Genomic DNA, 18,631 nt, shown 5'->3' with positions numbered 1-18,631 from the left:
GTGCCCACACTGTTAGGGCCAAGGGGCGTAGCCATGCACACAAGGCAGTAGGGGCTTTGCAGGCACAACACAACATAGTAGATCGACTGCAAATATCCTCATATTATCTCCAATGCACTCCCCATCCCCAATGCAGTCTGCCTGCACTGAACAAAATATGATAGTCCCCTGTGCACCTAACCACCAATGCAGTATATGTCAGTAGCTGCATGAATGGTCCATATCGCAAAAGTGTGTGCAGCTACCCGCCAATGAAGTAGATGAGAGTAGCTGAATGCATGACCCATATAGTAAAACAGTGATGGTAAAAAATACTTCCATGTAGTAGTGTCAGCCATTCTCAATGTTTACCCACCATCTGCAATCCATTCCCCATTCCCAAGGCAGCGTCCACGCCGTCGCCACAGAAGGTACTCGCCTGCTGACCTAACCGCAAATTGCCTCACTGCTCTCCCATGCATGGAGGCATTTCGGGGGTGGTGCCCAAGCCCTAGGCTCTTGGGTACAAGGGAGGCCTGCGGCCTCTGCCTATACACTGAAAAGCCTACGCCTTACCCACAACCACTACATGGCAAGGCAGACAAGCATGGGAACATTTTGCCACAAACCCACCGCCATAAAACAATGCAAGCGCACAAGGTCAACATAACCATTGGCAGCCCTAGGCTACAGCACAACACATTGCCAATTTCTTCGCTTCGCCCTCTTTCACCTACCCGATCCTGCAAACCATTTTTGCAACCCCTTCCGGCGTGGCACTATCCTCCGATACACCATGGCGGCGTTTCCAAAAACTTTGACGCAAAGCACGCTTCCCTCCAGCCATCCACCAGCCCCATCCAATGTTTGCTGACATCACGGCATACCACAGGCCAATGAGACTTCGGGCCGCGTAGCGAACAAGGAAATGGGTCCACGTAGCGGACCGAGATATCACCAATTTTTTGGGACGTACATTTCAGTTCTTTACAACAAAAGTACTGGTTGGATTTCCACCAAACACACAAAAACACGATTTCTGACCCAAGCCCCCGCTCCTGCCGCGAATTTGGTGAAAATCCGTCCAGTCGTTCGGACTGTAGCCTTGCGCAAAGTTTTTCCCCATTCAGTCTATGGAGAAAAAAAACATTTTGAGACCCCCTATAACTTTGCCCCCCCGCTGCACGAAACCTCACCCAACTTGGCAAAAAAAATTCAGAGCCGCCCATATACTTTCTTTTGCAAAGTTTGGTGAGGATTCTTCCAGGGGGAGCGAAGTTATAAGATGCCGAAGAAGTGATCTTCCTATGAGTTTAGCAACTTAACCATAACTACACGGCCGCTACGGCGGGCGGTGTAATAGATAGAAAGGTGAGGGAAATGCCTATCTTGCCCTAACTGAAGGATTTCCCTACTTATAAAACTAAGACTAATGGAAAATGACCTAATGTCCAAAATGATCTGTCCCTCACCCTCATACATTCAAACAAAATCATACCAGAAGTATTTGGTTATTTAACTTCAAAAAATAACATATGCATTCCAACATAAGAGTCATAAACATGAATCCTTGTAACCAGGGTTGAATCCCCTTCCCATGGATCATTTCAGGATATTTCAAATCAAATTCTTTTCAATAGCCAAGTTCCACTCCAGGTATACCATAAAGTTCTTTTCATTCCATATGTCCTTCATTTGGCAAAGTATCTGTTTTTAGTTCCCAAAAGGATTTCTTACTTTTCAAGACAATTGTTAAAGTTTCGACAACCTTCTGCTTGGCCAACCAAAAAGACTGCTTCACACAACACATTTATAGTCAAGATAATTATTCTTTTATCTGAAGGCCAAATCACTTTTCTTCTTCATAAACACATTAGTCAGGATTTTTCATTTGCAAAGATATATTTTAGTCAGGATGGTTATGCAACAGTTCCTCAATACTGTAGTATAATTTAGTGTGTTTTGGAGTGCAGCGCCACTGCATGGGATCACATTATTGCTATAATGTGGCACACATAGCCAGCCAGATGTCGCCAGTGTAACATATGGATATGCAAATGAAGACAGGTTACAGATTTTAAAAGCACACCATTTTTTTTTCTCTCACTTGAAATGCCTCATTCACAGGAGACCACATTGGCTATCTAATTGACTGATTTAATTAACAAATACTAACACTGATTCTAACTCATTAACATAATAATGTGTTCTCCATGTGGAAAAATGAGGCAGGCTGAGATTCATTTTTAAACGTGCATTTAGATTTTCCTTTTCCTTGCTCTGTTCACTGTCTTTGCAGGAAATCACTCTGCATACCAGGAAATCAGTTAGATACAGTTGCCTACTGTAAAAGTGAGCTATTGTTGAGGAAGGAGGATATGAAATTATGAATTTGATTGGTGACACGTAAGCCTGGGGGATGTAACGGAGGTTTCTTGGGGTAGCTCTGAGAGAATGAAGGGAAGAAGACATTTTGCAGAGCTGCAGTGAGGTCACATTTGCTGGACTGCTGTGAGGGGCTGGACCACTGCCCTTCAGATACTGGCTATTTTGGTCTCACTTGGCACCGGCTTGAGAACTGCAGATTGAACTGCACGTTCTCGGTGTGTGTTTTAAAGAAAAAAGAAAGCCCTGGGTCACTTCTCGGAGGCGACAAGCCAGGAGATTTCACGTGCGGAAAAGCTACAAACAACTGGTAATCGTCACGTAAAACTTGAGGTAGTGTCGTGTGAATGAAGTCTTTTTCAGGGAGGAAAGATATCGCTAGGGAATCACTGTGTTTAAATGCCACATTATAATGTTGCCATCTAAATGCTGTCATATTGATGTACTGTTCTTTTCATTGTTGCAAATGTAAAATGAAATGCGTTGTATTATTGCATTTGTTTCTCTTCTGTTTATTTCAGAAAGGACTGCCTCGCAAAGCTGGTAATGTACTATTTTGAAATGAAACTATTATAGCACACCTCCTGTGTAAGGGTGTTTTTGCTTCTGTTTTTCTTTGGTGCATTTAAACCATACCATACAAGAAAATGGGAGGTTGTTAGGTATATACGTGTCAAATTTCCTATACAGATGAAGTAATGTCATTAGCAATTATAAATAGTTGTGTACGTGATTCCACTCAGGGTATGTGTGTGTGGCTTCTGAGTGGAATATAATACAATAGTCTGCTGAGCGTACATGAATCAGCAGAGAGAGGCCTCTGGAAATATAATCTCACTAATGTAAATAAATTAGTGATAATACCACAGGGGTTTGTGAACACTATATGTGAAAATTGTGGTATCCATAAATGTAGGTCCGAGGCCTCTAGTGATCACACAAACAGACCAAGCAAGAAGAAGGGGGTTTTGTATATTAGGGCCACAAATAGAAAAGAAAGCTATGCTCACCACTATACCACAACAAAATACATACCAACAAAATGTATCTGTGTACTGAAATAATGCATAGTCACTAAACCACCATAAAGCCAAACCCAATCTAAATGCAAGGAGTAGTCATTGCTAAATTACCTTTGTTTTTGGCGGTAAGAAAATACCGCTAGGCCCCAAATTTACACAAAATACCCTACAATACACAGTAGTGGAGTTGGCACTTCTTTTCCACTACAACCTTCTACCACCTTCATAATACTTCAAATCATCATCTTCCAGTTTGTACTTTGTGAGGTTTGTTCCACACTTTCCACACTTAAATCCTTAATGGGGAAAGTTAAACCAACATCTGCTTCTTGATCAAGTCTTTTGACATGCAATACCATGGGTTTATAACATCTTCCACGATTCTAAGTTTCCACAATGACAATGATTCTCAAATTGATCTGTTTGCCACAGGCAATGCAGGTTATAATTCTCTCCCCCTTGATCCTTTCTACAAGGAGGGCTTTTCTCCTGCGATCTCGGTTTCCATTTTACAAAACCTATTGGCTGTTGACACTATAGTTTACAGCTTTCTCCCATGTTTTGTCTGATGTTGGGATTGCTTCTTTCAAATAGCCTTCATAGTCTTTGGCTTTGACAATGTAGATTATAATGTCCCAAACCTTCTTTAGGACACTTCTATCCCCTTTCTTGGCTTTGGTAATGTGGGTTACAATATTCGCCTCTTCGGCATTTCTCATTGGGGTGATAGCATTCACTTTGCTTATTTATTACCCCCCTTTGGCTTGGGCAATGCAGGTTGATTTAAAAGTTCAGTATTCAAAATGCACTTCCTCACAAAGCAGGCTACTAAAGAGCACCCGGGGTCCCCTAGATCAGGCAAAGTCACCAGTATGTACTGGCATCTCCTTTGGACTCGCTGCTTCTGGGCTCGTCTGCACTTCCTTTTCATTTGACGGCTCCGGTCAGCTTCCTGCTGTTCACACGGTCTGTCAATGGAGCTTACTCTGCACCATATGCACTCAGGTGAAAGGCTTATACTGGTGCAATATGCAGGGCACGGAGAGCTTCTCTCTTCCGCAAGACAGCTGGGCTTTTCACCACTTCCCGCTGCACAACGTTTGCATTTTCTAAGGAATCTGACCTCTGCCAAAGTTTCAGTATAGCGTCCCGCTCTCATCAAAGGGACGGTGACTGATCTGCATCCTCCTGCTGCTTCCGCTGCTTTTCCTGCTCTCCAATGGTCTATACCTGAAAAGCCTTTGCATGTTTAAAGGTCCCGCTCAGGTGTGGGTCATTACAACCACTAGACCGCTCATGATTGTTTAGTAACTCTGTACTCCTCTTCCTCGTCTCGGTACAAAGATCATTATAGACTTGAAGTCCATAACGTTGTAAGTGTTTTTGACAACAAAATCTTCAATTTTACAATAAGCTATTAAGACTGTGTGATCATTAGGGAAATTGTTCAAAGGGTTTTCCCATTCCTCCTGAAATGAGTCCCCTCCCTGTGATCCTCACACAGACCACCACCCCCAGCGTCAGGATCAGGTAGCGTCTGCCTTACCCTAGTCACATGAGAAGGGGTCCAGGCCAAGTTCTGTGGGATGATCACCTCTGAATCCTCCCAGTTGTCTATTGAGAGGTGTGGATGAGGACTTAGTGCACTCCTTCAGACCTTAAGCAGGTAGGATTAGCTTACATGTTGGCAGCAGCCAAACGTTGTATTGCTAAGCTTTGGAAGAGTTACTCATTAAATCTATTGCAGAACAAACTTTGGTTTATATTATTTGCAGTGGAAAAATCCCAGCATTGTTAAGGATTTCAATCAGGCAATACACCCGGGTCTCAGCCTAGCATGCAATGCACAAATTAAATACTTATTTATTGTGTCTATAGGTTCAATATTCTGAGTGATATACCACTCATATCACACCCCTTCTCAAAATACCCCCAGGTCACAATGGACCAGGATGGACCAGGAATCAGGCTGGTTGGTAAAGGTAATATTTATTTATTTATTTAAAATTTAAATCAAACATAGGTTTTAATATATGGGGCAGCAATCACCAATGTGGTGACAATACAAATCAGAAAGTAACTAAGGCAGTTGAATTCACTTTTGAGCAGCACAAAAGATAAAACACAGAGAAAAGAACACTTTTGGCTTGTTGAAAAGATAGAGCTTAGGTTAAGATTTCCCCCTGCAAATTTCTCAACTCACAAAGAAGCAATTCTACACAGATGTAAGTAAACAGCAGGTATTCAGGAATATAGATCAGAGTACAGTGTTTGAATGCAATCTTCCCTCCCCAAACAAGAGAGAAAAACATTTTGGAAATTCTACACCTTTTAAAATGACATTCGAAAAATGGTTCAGCAAAACAATGAAAAGTGTGCAAAAATCCTTAAATTGATATAAATTCCTATGGGAGCAACACTGAAAAGATCCCAACAAACATAAGCTATAACATGAGCAACAGTACACACTTTTAAATCAGACTGGAAGTTTGGAAATACTTTGAATGGGAAAAGACACGGGTAAAGCTTTTGCAAAAATGCGAATTCCCACCTATTTTTCACTATGCGGTTTTTAATAGAAACTGGTAAAATATACTGTTTCTGGATGCAGTTGTGGATGTAGCTAAAGGTCTTAGGTTTAAGTCAGAGTTGAAATTAAGTCTCTAGCTATAATTTTGAGGAAGTTATACGAGTTTGAATGAGAGGTGTTCTTGAAAATAAAGGCACGAAAATGAAAACAGAAATCAGTTTTTACAATGACAAATATACTCTAAACTAGGGTATTCAGACTGGTTACCAGTTTGAAACACAGTAAGCTCCAGAGTGGTCCGCGGAAACCAACCCCAGCACCTCCATGTCTACCTTGGAGGACTTAGCCAGATTACCCGTGGGATGATTAAGGGTTTGGGATTTCACAAAACAAAAGGATTTTAAAGAAATTATCACTAGCACAAGGAATCAAAAGCAAGGTTTCAAGACTGGGGTGACAATATTATAGGTTCTTAAGTTAAAGATGGGATGGGTTATAGATTGGGCTGGGACAAGGCAAGGCAAATATACTATGGGTTACCTATTGATACTTATAGTCCCCTGTAATTTAAGATTGGACCATCAGGTTCTGGTCATCACGGATCGGGTCTACAGACAGCAGGGCACTTCTGGCAGGATAGGTCCACTGGGCGATTCTGGTCAATTGGACTGGCACCTCAGACTGGACTGGATTGGCCCTTCTGGTTGCTGGACACTGTAGATCAGTGGGATGGCGAGTTTCAGCAGGCAAGCATTAATGGTAGCAAGCCAGACTGGATCAGAATTGTTTCCGTTTGGTTTTGGGATGGTTTCAGGATTTGGGCCTAGCTGAAAAAGAGTTCAGCACTGCTGAGGACTGGTTTTTCAAAGAAATCTGGATCAGCAACAAGATGAAGAATTCAGGAAAGGGGCACCATGCGGCAATCAGGATGGAGTCAGGAATCAGTGTGTGTCTGTGTGTTGTGAGGTTCCCTTATTTATCCTGCCAAATGACATCGCTAAGTTTATGGTAGGGGCAGACTTACAACCCACACCCACAAGGCAATGATTAGTCAAAGGCGCAGTTTCCGCCTTGCTTTTTGCTGGTAGGATGACAGAAAGGGCTGTCATGTTTTATGATCTGGTCTGGAAACCTCCCACAGTTATTGGGACAAAAATTTACTTTCCCACAAATACACATTTGTACACTTATGCCCTCTAATAAAATCAGACACACAAATTACATATTTCGTGGGTTACCTTTACATCCAACTCCCAAGTCGGTGGGACCTGGCATTGTGTTTCTGTGGAATTTTGTCAGTTTTAATCATAGAGGTTTGGCCTAACAATTCCTTGCTTCGCTGGGGCCTATAACTATGGGCCCGGGGCATTACCTGAATCGGTAATACCCCTGCTGCTCGGGTCATATTGCTTAATTATAACATTGTCCAGTTCTATGGCAATATCTAGGTTAATGCACACCACGTCCACATGGTCCCAGCCGCTGCCATTGGCATTATTTAGAAGTCTTTGTTCCAGCGTCCCGCAACCAACCATCTTAGAGGGAGCTGTTTCCCCCCTAAAGTTTATGGGACTTCTACTCTCACTAACTTACAGGGCAGGATCATTTCCCTGCACCTCAGGTAGCATAGATGTGGAGTATGTAGAGCAATTTAGTAGTATATTTCATCAATTGAATTTGACTTGAGTTCTTCAGAGGGTTGTGCAGGATTATTTGTTGGTACTGTACTATCTGTGAGGTTTTTTTACTTGTTTCAGTCGAGTCGGCGTTGAAAGCGCCTTAATAAATGTCTTAGTATGCAAGATTGTGGTTTTTAGCAGATATGCCTGATTCTTAGTCTTTTTCTTTGATTTATTAGAGGGGATGGAAAACTTCATACAATTCTTCTCTGCACACTTCTACAGGATTAACACCTGCATCAAGTGTGGCAATATCTATTACAGCAGGCAGCTCTTCGCTGTCAATAAGCACTGCGCTCTCAACAGTAGTCACCACCACGGGAGAGACAACCATTGGGAGGCCAACCCCAGTTGCATCTTTCTGGACCCGGTTAACACATTCAATTTTGTTTGGTCTACACATGTGTCAATGGGGCGGTAATTGTCAACTGTACTTTTTATTTTTTGAAAACTCTTTTTATTGAATTTTACAACATGTCAAAATAGAAGAAAACATTCCCTCCCACTCATTCCCCCATCCCTCCCCCCTGCCCTCCAAAGTAACGAGCATTCAAATGCTAAATTGCCTTTCTTCCGGGCAGTCCCTCCACATTCATTGTAGGTCTAGTAGTCTTAAGCGTTGCGGGCACCACATCACTCTAAAGTTATCTTTAAGGAAATTCATTATTTCCCCCCAGTCCGCTGTAAAGTTCTCCACTTTGTCATCCATGGCATAAGTTGCCCATTCCAAAGCCACTATTTCCCAAATTTTCTGAAGCCAATCCTGAATCATGGGGATCTCGGGGCCCCTCCATCTCTGAGCTATTGACATCATAGCCGCGAGAGTTAGTATCACTTTTGATTTCTCCCTTCCTCTGAGTCCCCCCACCTCCGATGTTCCACAAATGCCCAAGAGGATCTGTATCGGGGTTCGTTTGTCTCCTGTTCCTGTGCCCTCTGTACCTCTCCCCAAAAAGGTTCAATCTTGGGGCACTTCCACAAGATATGCTCCGCCGTTCCTGCCAAACCACAGCCCCTCCAGCAACTACCCGATCTCGCGGGAAACATCTGGTGAAGCCGGGCAGGGGTATAGTGCCACCCAATTATGATCTTATACCATGCTTCTTGTAGTTGGGACGCTTTAGCCAGTTTAGGTATCCTCCTCCATAGCCTCTCCCACTCAGCCCTACTGATTTCTCTCCCTAGGACCTGTTTCCATTTCTGCATAAAAGCCCACTGAGGACCTGTATGTGAGATATCTAGAATCTTTAAAATATTAGAAATGAGGCTGTTCGTTCCGTCGTCGGTTAGTAGGAAGCTCTCAAACTGCATTTTCCCTTGTCGCCGCCATTCTGACCCCAGGGTGTAGTACCCAGTGCCTTGTCTGTGCATATCGTAACCTTTCCTCCTCTTGTATTGTGAATTCTCGCTTACAGTCTTCAAACGACAGCAGTTCTTGTGACGTTGTCAGTGTACACGGCGCATGCGCGAGGCTCATTCTCGGTTGCGCATGCGCGTTTTGAATAAAGAACGTCCGTGCGGCAGTTGCTACCTTGGAAAGCATGGTCGCATGTGTCATGTCTCAGTGCTTGTATGCATGTGCGTGTTAGTACGGGGCGGCCCAAAGCACTGGCTCGCCCATCACATTGGCGATGAGGCGGGATACAATGAAGTGAGCAGCTTGACACGCACCGACGTGTCAACCACAAGCATTTTCTTCGCTGTGTATCCTGAATCCGACGCGAGCAATAGCGATATCGTTAGCCTCAGGCTGAAAAGCAGTAGCGGCCCACAAGCGTGCTCGTGCGCTGCCTATGTGCTAACCGAAGACAAAACGCCACAGCGTCCGCAGTGCTTTGTTCCAAGAAGACGGCAGTACCGAACGTCGTCGTAGCACCGAGTCACCTCTGCGCTCGGGACCAGGTACGTCAGCGATCTGTCCGAGTCACGTTTGCTGCCTCTAACATTGCAGTGAGGTGCCCGTGCGACCGGCGAAGATGACGGACAGCGATGGAGAAGCGTCGTCGACGCAAACGGTAGTACGCAGACAACAGGGTTCGTTACTACGTATGCAGGAATTTGACACTTCGGATCCACACTCAAAATTGGGCCCAAAATGGTTGCTGTGGATAAAAAAACTGGACATGTACTTTGCAGCGACCGGAGAGACCAATGACGACGCCAAGAGGGCGACATTGCTATATTCAGCAGAGATGGATGTTCGCCGCATATATGAGTCTCTAAACCTACAAGTGGGGACGTATGATGCCATTAAAACTGCCCTCAAGAACTATTTCATTCCCCTCTCCAACGTGGACTTCGACAGATTTTTATTCTGTGGTGAGAAACAGCGGGAGGAGGAATCGCTTGATCGGTTCTGTGCACGCCTGCGGCAGGTGGCCACCACCTGTAGGTGGGACAATGAAAAGGGTATGATCCGCAATCAAGTGATTCAGGGGTGCAGTTCGGGCAAACTACGCAGACAGATCCTGCGAGAGCCGGGGCTGTCTCTTGTCCAAATATTAGACAGCGGCAGGGTGTATGAACTGGCTGAGACAAGAGGAGCTAACATGGACGCCGCTGTGCGCCCCGTAAGGTCTGAAGAGGCATTTGCAGTGGGGAGGCAAGATTCATCGAAGGCGCAATGGAGCCAGAAACACCAGGATGCAGCCCCAGCACACGGATCCGCGACCATTTGCCAATACTGCGGATATGATCTGCCCCACTCTGATGATTGTCCCGCCAAATCAAGAACATGCGGCAGGTGCAATGGTCCCGGCCATTACGCCAGGATGTGTCGTGCACCCGCACCGGTTGCCACGCAAAGAGGACCGGCGAGGCCGAATGGCGGCGGGCTCAGGAGACAACGCAGTGTTGCGACGCTGGAGCAAGATGTCCAGAGACTTGATATTGCAGAGGAAGAGGAAGAAGAGGTTTTTTTCATTTCGAACATTGCGACAGGTGCACCGAAAAAGAGACAGCCTAAGTGTGTGGTTGACATCCAAGGTGTCCCGACACAGGTACTGATAGACATGGGTGCCTCTGTCTGTTGCTTGCCACTGAACATTACAGGGCAATCCCGGGACCACCACCACTGGATGTGCCAACGGCAAAGATCTTCACCTTTGGAGGTGACACTCCGCTACCCATTCAAGGGGTGTTTGTGACACCTGTCACCAGAGGGACCAAGACCATCAAAGCCCGTTTTTTTGTCACGGACGTCAGCCAGCACTCGCTTCTCAGTTGTGCAGCGTCAGAGGCGCTGGACCTGGTGCATTTTGCCCTGGAGGTGTACCAGGTGGACATTGACCAACTGCTGACCAGATTCGCAGGTATCTTTCAAGGAGTGGGCAAGCTGAAGGGTCCCCCAGTGCGGCTACATATCGATGATACCATCTGGCCAACCGCCTTCAAACATCGAAGGATCCCGTTCCACCTCAGGGAGCAAGTGGAGAAGGAGCTTCAACTTCTGGTCGAAATGGACATCATTGAGAGGGTGGAGGGGCCGACGACCTGGGTCTCGCCCATCGTGGTAGTACCGAAACCGAAGCAGCCGGGGGCGGTACGCATCTGCGTGGACATGCGCCTCCCAAATGCCGCCATCAAACGTGAGAGACATCTGACACCTACCCTGGATGACATCGTGGGGGAACTACAAGGGGCCAGAGTGTTCTCGAAGCTGGATCTGAGGTCGGGCTATCACCAGCTAGAGCTCCACCCAGATTCCAGATATATGACTACGTTTACTACACACAAGGGTCTCTATCAGTTTAAACGCCTGAGTTTTGGCATATCCTCGGTGGCGGAAGTTTTTCAAAATGCCATCATATGAGTGATGACATTTTGGTCTTTGCAGAGTCCAAGGCAGAGCACATGAAGAGACTGGAGTGTACCCTGCGAAGGTTGAGCGAGCTGGGTCTCACTCTGCACCGTGATAAATGTGAGTTTTTCAAGGACAGAATTGGGTTTTTTGGCTTCATAGTCCATGCCAGCGGCGTATCGCCAGATCCTGAGAAGGTCAAAGACATCTGCGAAGCGGGGCACCCCAGTCTCCACGGAAGTACATAGCTTTCTGGGGATGGTCAACTACTGTGGGCGCTTCATCAAGGGGTTGGCGTCCCTGTCCGAGCCTCTCAGGGCTTTGACCAAGAATGAGGCCGTCTGGTTGTGGGACAGGAGAGAGCAGGAGGCATTTCAGGAGATCAAGAAAGCTCTGTCCGGGGCGTGGCCAGCGCGCGGACGATGCGGACGTGAGCCGAGTGAGCTCCCGCAGGCGCCAAAATAATCCTTCATATTCATCCTGATTCCTGGGGATTTCGTGCGAAATAAACACTGCGACCGAGCCCATAAAGCTGCGGGCCCGGATTGACGGAGGTGGTGGCACCTGCATGCCTAGACGACAGAGGTAAATCCACATTTTGCCGAGGCCCGGCAGCGGAGCTACGCGACCAAGATGGCCGCCGGTGTCTGGGGACGGACTTCTTCTGCCTGATCGAGAGGCCCGAGACGACCTGACACGGCGGGGCACGGGACAGAACGTGAGGCGAACGCCCGGAAACCTATCTTCCTCAGCCGCCGAACCTGAGATTATTCACCGGCTGAGCCTCGCTGACACCCGGAGGACACCCGAACGGATCCGATCCACGAGAGAAGTGCAGAGGAATATGGCGGCCTCCTGAGGTCCCGGTGGGGTGCGGCTCCTGCCTCCTATCCACTTTGGGACACCACGCCACGACTGAGACGTGTAAGAAGCCCTGCCCGGTGAGGACTGTACCGCCCTCTTGGGGGAACAGCTAGAAGCGCCGGAGGTCCACGCGTATTGTGGAGGCCCACTAAAGGGCGCTGGACCTTAGAGTACTCTCGTCACATGAGCCCCAGGCCCTGGTGGAGAAAGCTTTTGGAACACATACCCCCTCACTTGACTCGCTGCTCGGCCACCATCCCATATACCGGGGGGGTGCGACCACTCCAACGGCGTTCATACAATAATTCCAGCCCCGTCGTAGCAGACACCCCACCACTCCCGAGAACATGGGGAAGGACAGGCAGAAGAAACCATCTACACAGAGCAGCACCGACCAGTTTGCCGTCGCTACCACCCCAGCCCCGGCGGACCCTGCATCACAACCAAACTCCCCCACAGGAGATGAATCCCTCTCCGTACGGGACGTAATGGCGGCCATTGCCAACTCTCGCTCCTCCATGGAGACCAAAATAGACAGTATGGCGGCGGATGTCTCCTTCCTATGCCACGATCTGCAGAAGCTGACTTCCAGAACACGAGTCGTGGAACACCGCATCTCCGAAGCGGAAGACAGCATCGGCGGGATCAACCGTCAGCTGTCCCAAGCCTTAAACCGCCTGAAAGCCTTGGAGGCGAGAGTGGATGATGGAGAGGGAAGGTCCCGCCGCAACAACGTTCGTATCCTGGGCCTGCCGGAGGGGGAAGAGGGACAATGCACGGAATTGTTCCTGGAGCAGTGGCTTGTGGACATTTTCGAACCCCAATCCTTCTCAAAATTCTTTTCGGTGGAGAGGGCTCATAGAATACCTTCGGGCAAACCGCTCCCGGGCGCTCCGCCCCGGACTATCATCGCTCGCTTGCTCAACTACCGCTACAGGGATGCCCTTCTGCAATTGTCACGCTCGCAGGGGACGATCACCCATAACGGCTCCCGAATCGCCTTCTTCCCGGACTATACCCGAGAAGTGCAGAGGGCACGACAATCCTTTGAACCACTCAAGAAACAACTTGCTCAGATGAACGTGAAATACGGCCTGCTCTTCCCGGCCCAATTTAAGATCTATCATAAAGGCACTACTGTCCACTTCACCGACCCACAAGACGCCTGGAAGTGGGCAGAGGTTCACATAGAGGGCGACTGGACTGCAAGACCAAGGAGACCGAGAGGACGACCCCGACCCGGGCCGAGGCGGGCCTCCCCGAGGAGACACCCAGAACGGGGAGGACAGGAGATCCCGGAACCACCGGCACAACAACAGGAATGAACTAACTATAGTCCCCTACGAGGACCTTAGAACACTGCTGGGACACACAAGGGTGTACTGACCGCGCCTCAGATACCGACGCGCAATTTACCCACCATGGAAGAAGTCGACGATGGGCGCAAGGTGGGAACTCTGGGGAAAGGTCTGAACTCTCCCCTGGTTAGACCTCTCCCCCCCCCTCTCTTTTTCTTGTTGGTTTCGACCCTACCTAAGGGTCTGGTTTTTGAGCTGACACCTTAAGTTGAAGGATCAGCATGTTTGGGCGACAGGTACTTCGTGTTGGGGTGGAGTATGGGGTGGGGGTGTGTTGGGAAAGTTTTAAAATGGTTTGTTGGTTTCTTCAGGACTGCCACTTGCTCATGGGCCGAACTACTCACTGTCCCCTGTTAGGGGCGTCTCGCACTGTTCCACAAAGCAACCCTGCTTCCTTAGTACAGGCGAAGAATACACCGCCATCTCTTATGAATCGCTATACCCCGAATATCCCCATCATACGTAGTAAATATCCTCTACGCAAATTCACATATCCCTCATGCAGCACACTAAGTCCTTGAAACTCCTTACCTGGAATGTGAATGGGATGGGGTCAGGAATTAAACGGCGCCTTATCATGCAATTCCTAAATAGACATTCCCCTGATGTGGCCCTCCTTAGGGAAACCCACTTGGCTGGGGTAAACTGTGCCTTCTTCCAAAGAACTAACTATCGCCTTGCCTTTCATGCGGGATAAACGATGGGCTCCAGGGGCACCCTTACTCTGATACACAAACGTATACCATTTATTCAGCATACCGTAGAACAAGATCCCAGGGGCCGATACGTGTTCATCCTGGGAACAGTCTGGAGTCAAAAGGTAGCAATTGTCTCGATCTATTCTCCACCGGGTCTGGGACAGGAATTACTGGATGACCTCACCACCCTTATAGGTAAACATCACCCTGACATATACATCCTAGGGCGGGATTTCAATGACACCATGAATAACAACACTGACCGCTCCCACCTCCGAAATCGTAACCCAGATACCCCTACCAAATTAGCCAACTTTACATCTGCCCTTGGGTTCCGGGATGTATGGAGGGAGCTACACCCCGATGTTAGGGAATATTCATTCCACTCTGGTGCCCACGGTTCTATGTCCAGAATGGATTATTTTCTTCTATCGCACACTGACCTCTATAGGGCAATGTCCGCAGAACTGCTCCCTTGGGAGCATCTCGGACCATTCACCGCTTTCGATGGAAATATGTATGCAGGGGGCCCTCCCCCCCAGAACGTGGAGACTTAATAGCTACTACCTGGGGTTCCCAGAGCTGATAGATCGCCTAGAGGAAATATCCGCTGAATACTTCGAAATTAATGAAGGATCGGTAGATAACCCCGTGACTGTATGGGAGGCATATAAAGCAGTGCTTAGGGGCGAAATCCTCTCCTGGACGACACATAAAAGGGCCACCCGGCTCCAAAAGATACTAGAGGCCGAGAAGGAAGTGAGCGACAGGGAGGCTAAACATATTTCCGACCCCACGCCTGACACCCATCGTTCCCTCCAACGCGCCCAAGAGCGTCTTCGGAACAGAGCGATGGATGACGCTACGCAGGCCCACTGGCAGGCTAAAGCGAGAATATACGAACTACGGGACAAAGCTGGCAAAATGCTCGCCTGGCTGCAGAAGAGAGACGAAGGACAACGCCATGTCCGGGAAATAGTCACACCACAGGGCGACAGCTATCACTCTGACGCTGAGATTGCTGAGGCCTTCTCGATGTTCTACGCAGACTTGTACCGAGCCCCAACCTCTCCACTAGACCCATCCCTCTTAGCCGAGCTATCGTTGCCGACGCTCTCCGTGCAGCAGAGGGAACATCTGGACTCCGCTGTATCAGAGGCCGAGATTTCAGAGGCACTATCTCAGCTCCAGTCGGGGAAAATACCGGGCCCGAATGGATTCCCCGTTGAAACCTGGCAAAAGCTAGGAGCAGACAAGATGGCGGCCCCCCTGCACAGAATGTTCCTTGCCGCCCGGGAACAAGGGACCCTCCCACCAGTCCTATGTAAAGCGACCATCGTGGTCATACCCAAACCTGACAAACCTCCACACAAATGTGCTTCCTACAGACCTATATCATTGATTAATGGAGAGGCCAAGGTCCTCGCAAAACTCCTGGCGAACCGGTTACAACTGGTTACATCCACCCTGATTCACCCGGACCAATGCGGATTTCTGCCCCACAAATCGACCCGGATGAATCTACGCCGTCTCCATTTGGCAATGGAGAGATCCCCGATCATAGTCGGACCTTTGGCCCTGCTGGCAATCAATTTTGAAAAAGCGTTCGATTCAATTCGATGGGATAGCCTTTGGGAGATTATGCGCCGTATGGGATTCGGGGAAGTCTTTATAGGATGGGTACAATTACTTTATACTAACATCCAAGCGGAGGTAAAGGTAAATGGATGGTCCTCTCGATCCTGCCCCTTGGGCCGAGGTACGCGGCAAGGATGCCCGCTCTCCCCCCTTTTGTTTGCCCTTGCAATCGAACCACTCGCTATTTGGCTTCGCCAAAACACAGCCTGGACGGGGTTTAGTTGGCCAGAGGGCTATGAGGACCGTACATCTCTTTACGCAGACGACCTCCTTATATACCTGGGAGACCCGCCTCGATCCTGTCCCATCGTAACACACCTGCTCAGCCACTTTGGTAAATTTTGCGGACTCAGAATCAATTGGGATAAATCAGTTTTCTTCCCTGTGAAGGGTGGAGAGCAGGCCATCCCCCAGGAATGCCCGTACCGAGTTGAACGACAAGGCTTTCGATACCTGGGAATCTGGATATCCGGGGACCTGACAAGCTATGTAGAACACAATCTCCGACCGATCACAGACCGGTTCATTATCGATGTCCAACACTGGAAACTTCTCCCCCTGACCCTTATGGGTAGAGCGGCACTCTTTAAAATGATGACCCTTCCCAGATACCTCTATGTCCTTCAAAATGCCCCATACAGAATTCCAGACTCAGAGTTTCACCTAGCAGAGACACTTCTTAGGGACCTTATATGGGGGGGGAGGTCAACCACGAATAGCGTTAACCACCCTTCAGAGATCGATCTGGGAGGGGGGAGTGGGAGTCCCCCGTCTCCAAACCTACTACTGGGCATCACAATTGGCTGTGGTTAACGATCTGCTTCACGGGAATCGGGACCTACCTCACATACGAGCTGAGATGGCCACTATACAGAATGCAGACCCGCTGGCCATTCTTTATCAACCCCTCCCAAGAACCCCCCCACCCACAACTACAACGCACCTCACTATGGTCTGGAGACAGGCACACCGGTTCGTTGGGTGGGATAATAAAGTCACCATCGCACAACCTCTCTGGCAAAATAATAATCTAGCTGCGTCCCGTGAACTAGAGCCATGGCCCAACTGGATGAAAGCAGGGGTCACGCGAGTGGGGGATATGCTCACAAATGGGAAACTGGCCTCATTTGAAGACCTACAGTCACACTTCCAGATCCCAAATACGGAACGGTATCACTACATACAACTAGCCCACGCTTTAAGAACCCACTTAACAGCTGACACAAGGCTACGGACTACACCCCCATAGAGCGTAACATCCTACCAGCGTATATCCCCACCAAATGCACTTCCATTTTATATAACGCCATATCCTCCTTTGCTACCCCCGAACTGAATGAGCTCAAGGCGAAATGGGAAGCGGATGTGGGAGAGATAGATCCGGAGGACTGGATACAAGTCCTCATGCACCCTCGTGAAATTGCTATCTCCTCTAGGCTCCGACTGGTGCAGTTAAAGATACTGCACCGGGTATACTACCCTAGGACGCGACTATACGGCTGGAAAAGGGCCCCAAACCCAAACTGTCTCCGCTGCGGGGAGGAGGAGGGAACATTCTTTCACACCTTGTGGGCATGTCCCCGGATACAAGCCTTTTGGAATGCATGCTGTGGGGAGCTCTCCAGGATCCTGGGCCAGACCATACCACTGGACCCAAAGGCCCTACTCCTGGGAATACCTAATGAAATCGAAGCTAACAAGTGGGAGAGATTGCTCTTACACCCGGCAGCAGGGCTGATCAAGCGTAATATAGCGCAGAAATGGGGAGCCCCTGACCCCCCGACAATGGATCAATGGAAACTGGATATGGACGTGTGTGCCATGATGGAGCATAGGATCTATTTGGCAAGGGGTTGTCCCAACAAAGCCTCGAAAATTTGGGATAGGTGGGAAGATGAAGCGATCCAAGACTCCCTCCTGCATGCTGGGGAGCGTGCAATGGGTATTATGTACTACACGCCGATATATGTACTAAGGAAGACTTTTGACCACAGCTGATATGTGCACTGCCTTTGTTGATTGAGACTGACCATGATAGTCCTTATGTTGATTTGTTTTTGATTTTTGTGATTGTTGTAACACTATGATAATAATAAAATACTTTATTTAAAAAAAAAAGAAAGCTCTGTCCGATCGGGACACGATGGCGTATTTTGACCCCACCGCAGAATCGGAGATTGTCGTTGACGCCAGCCCGGTGGGGCTAGGGGCTGTCCTTATGCAGGCCGATAACAGAGGGGACATGCACCCCATTGCCTATGCGAGTAAGGCTCTAACGGGAACGGAAAAGCACTACTCGCAGATTGAAAGAGAGGCGTTGGCCATTCTGTGAGGTTGCCGCCACTTTCGTCTGTACATTCTGGGCAAGCCAGTTACGGTGGTGACTGACCACAAGCCGCTCCTGCCCATCCTGGCGGGCGTGTCGTTGACACCTCCCCCAAGGATAGAGCGCTGGATGCTAGCACTCATCGAGTATGGTGTTAAGCTGGTCTACAGACCGGGGACCAATAATCCAGTGGACTACCTCTCCCGCCACCCGAGTCACAAGCGAGCGGAAGGCCCCAGTGAAGTATTGGATTGCTAAGAGTTGGTATGCCACGTGGTGGACTGCGCGATGCCCATGGCACTATCCAGGGTAGCAGTGGCTGAGGAGTCGTCGATGGATGAAGTGTTTCAGAT

This window comes from Ambystoma mexicanum, chromosome 3p, assembly GCF_040938575.1.
Source record: "Ambystoma mexicanum isolate Mex_15411 chromosome 3p, UKY_AmexF1_1, whole genome shotgun sequence".
In the NCBI taxonomy this organism is placed as follows: Eukaryota; Metazoa; Chordata; class Amphibia; order Caudata; family Ambystomatidae; genus Ambystoma; species Ambystoma mexicanum.
This window is presented reverse-complemented; position numbering follows the sequence as displayed.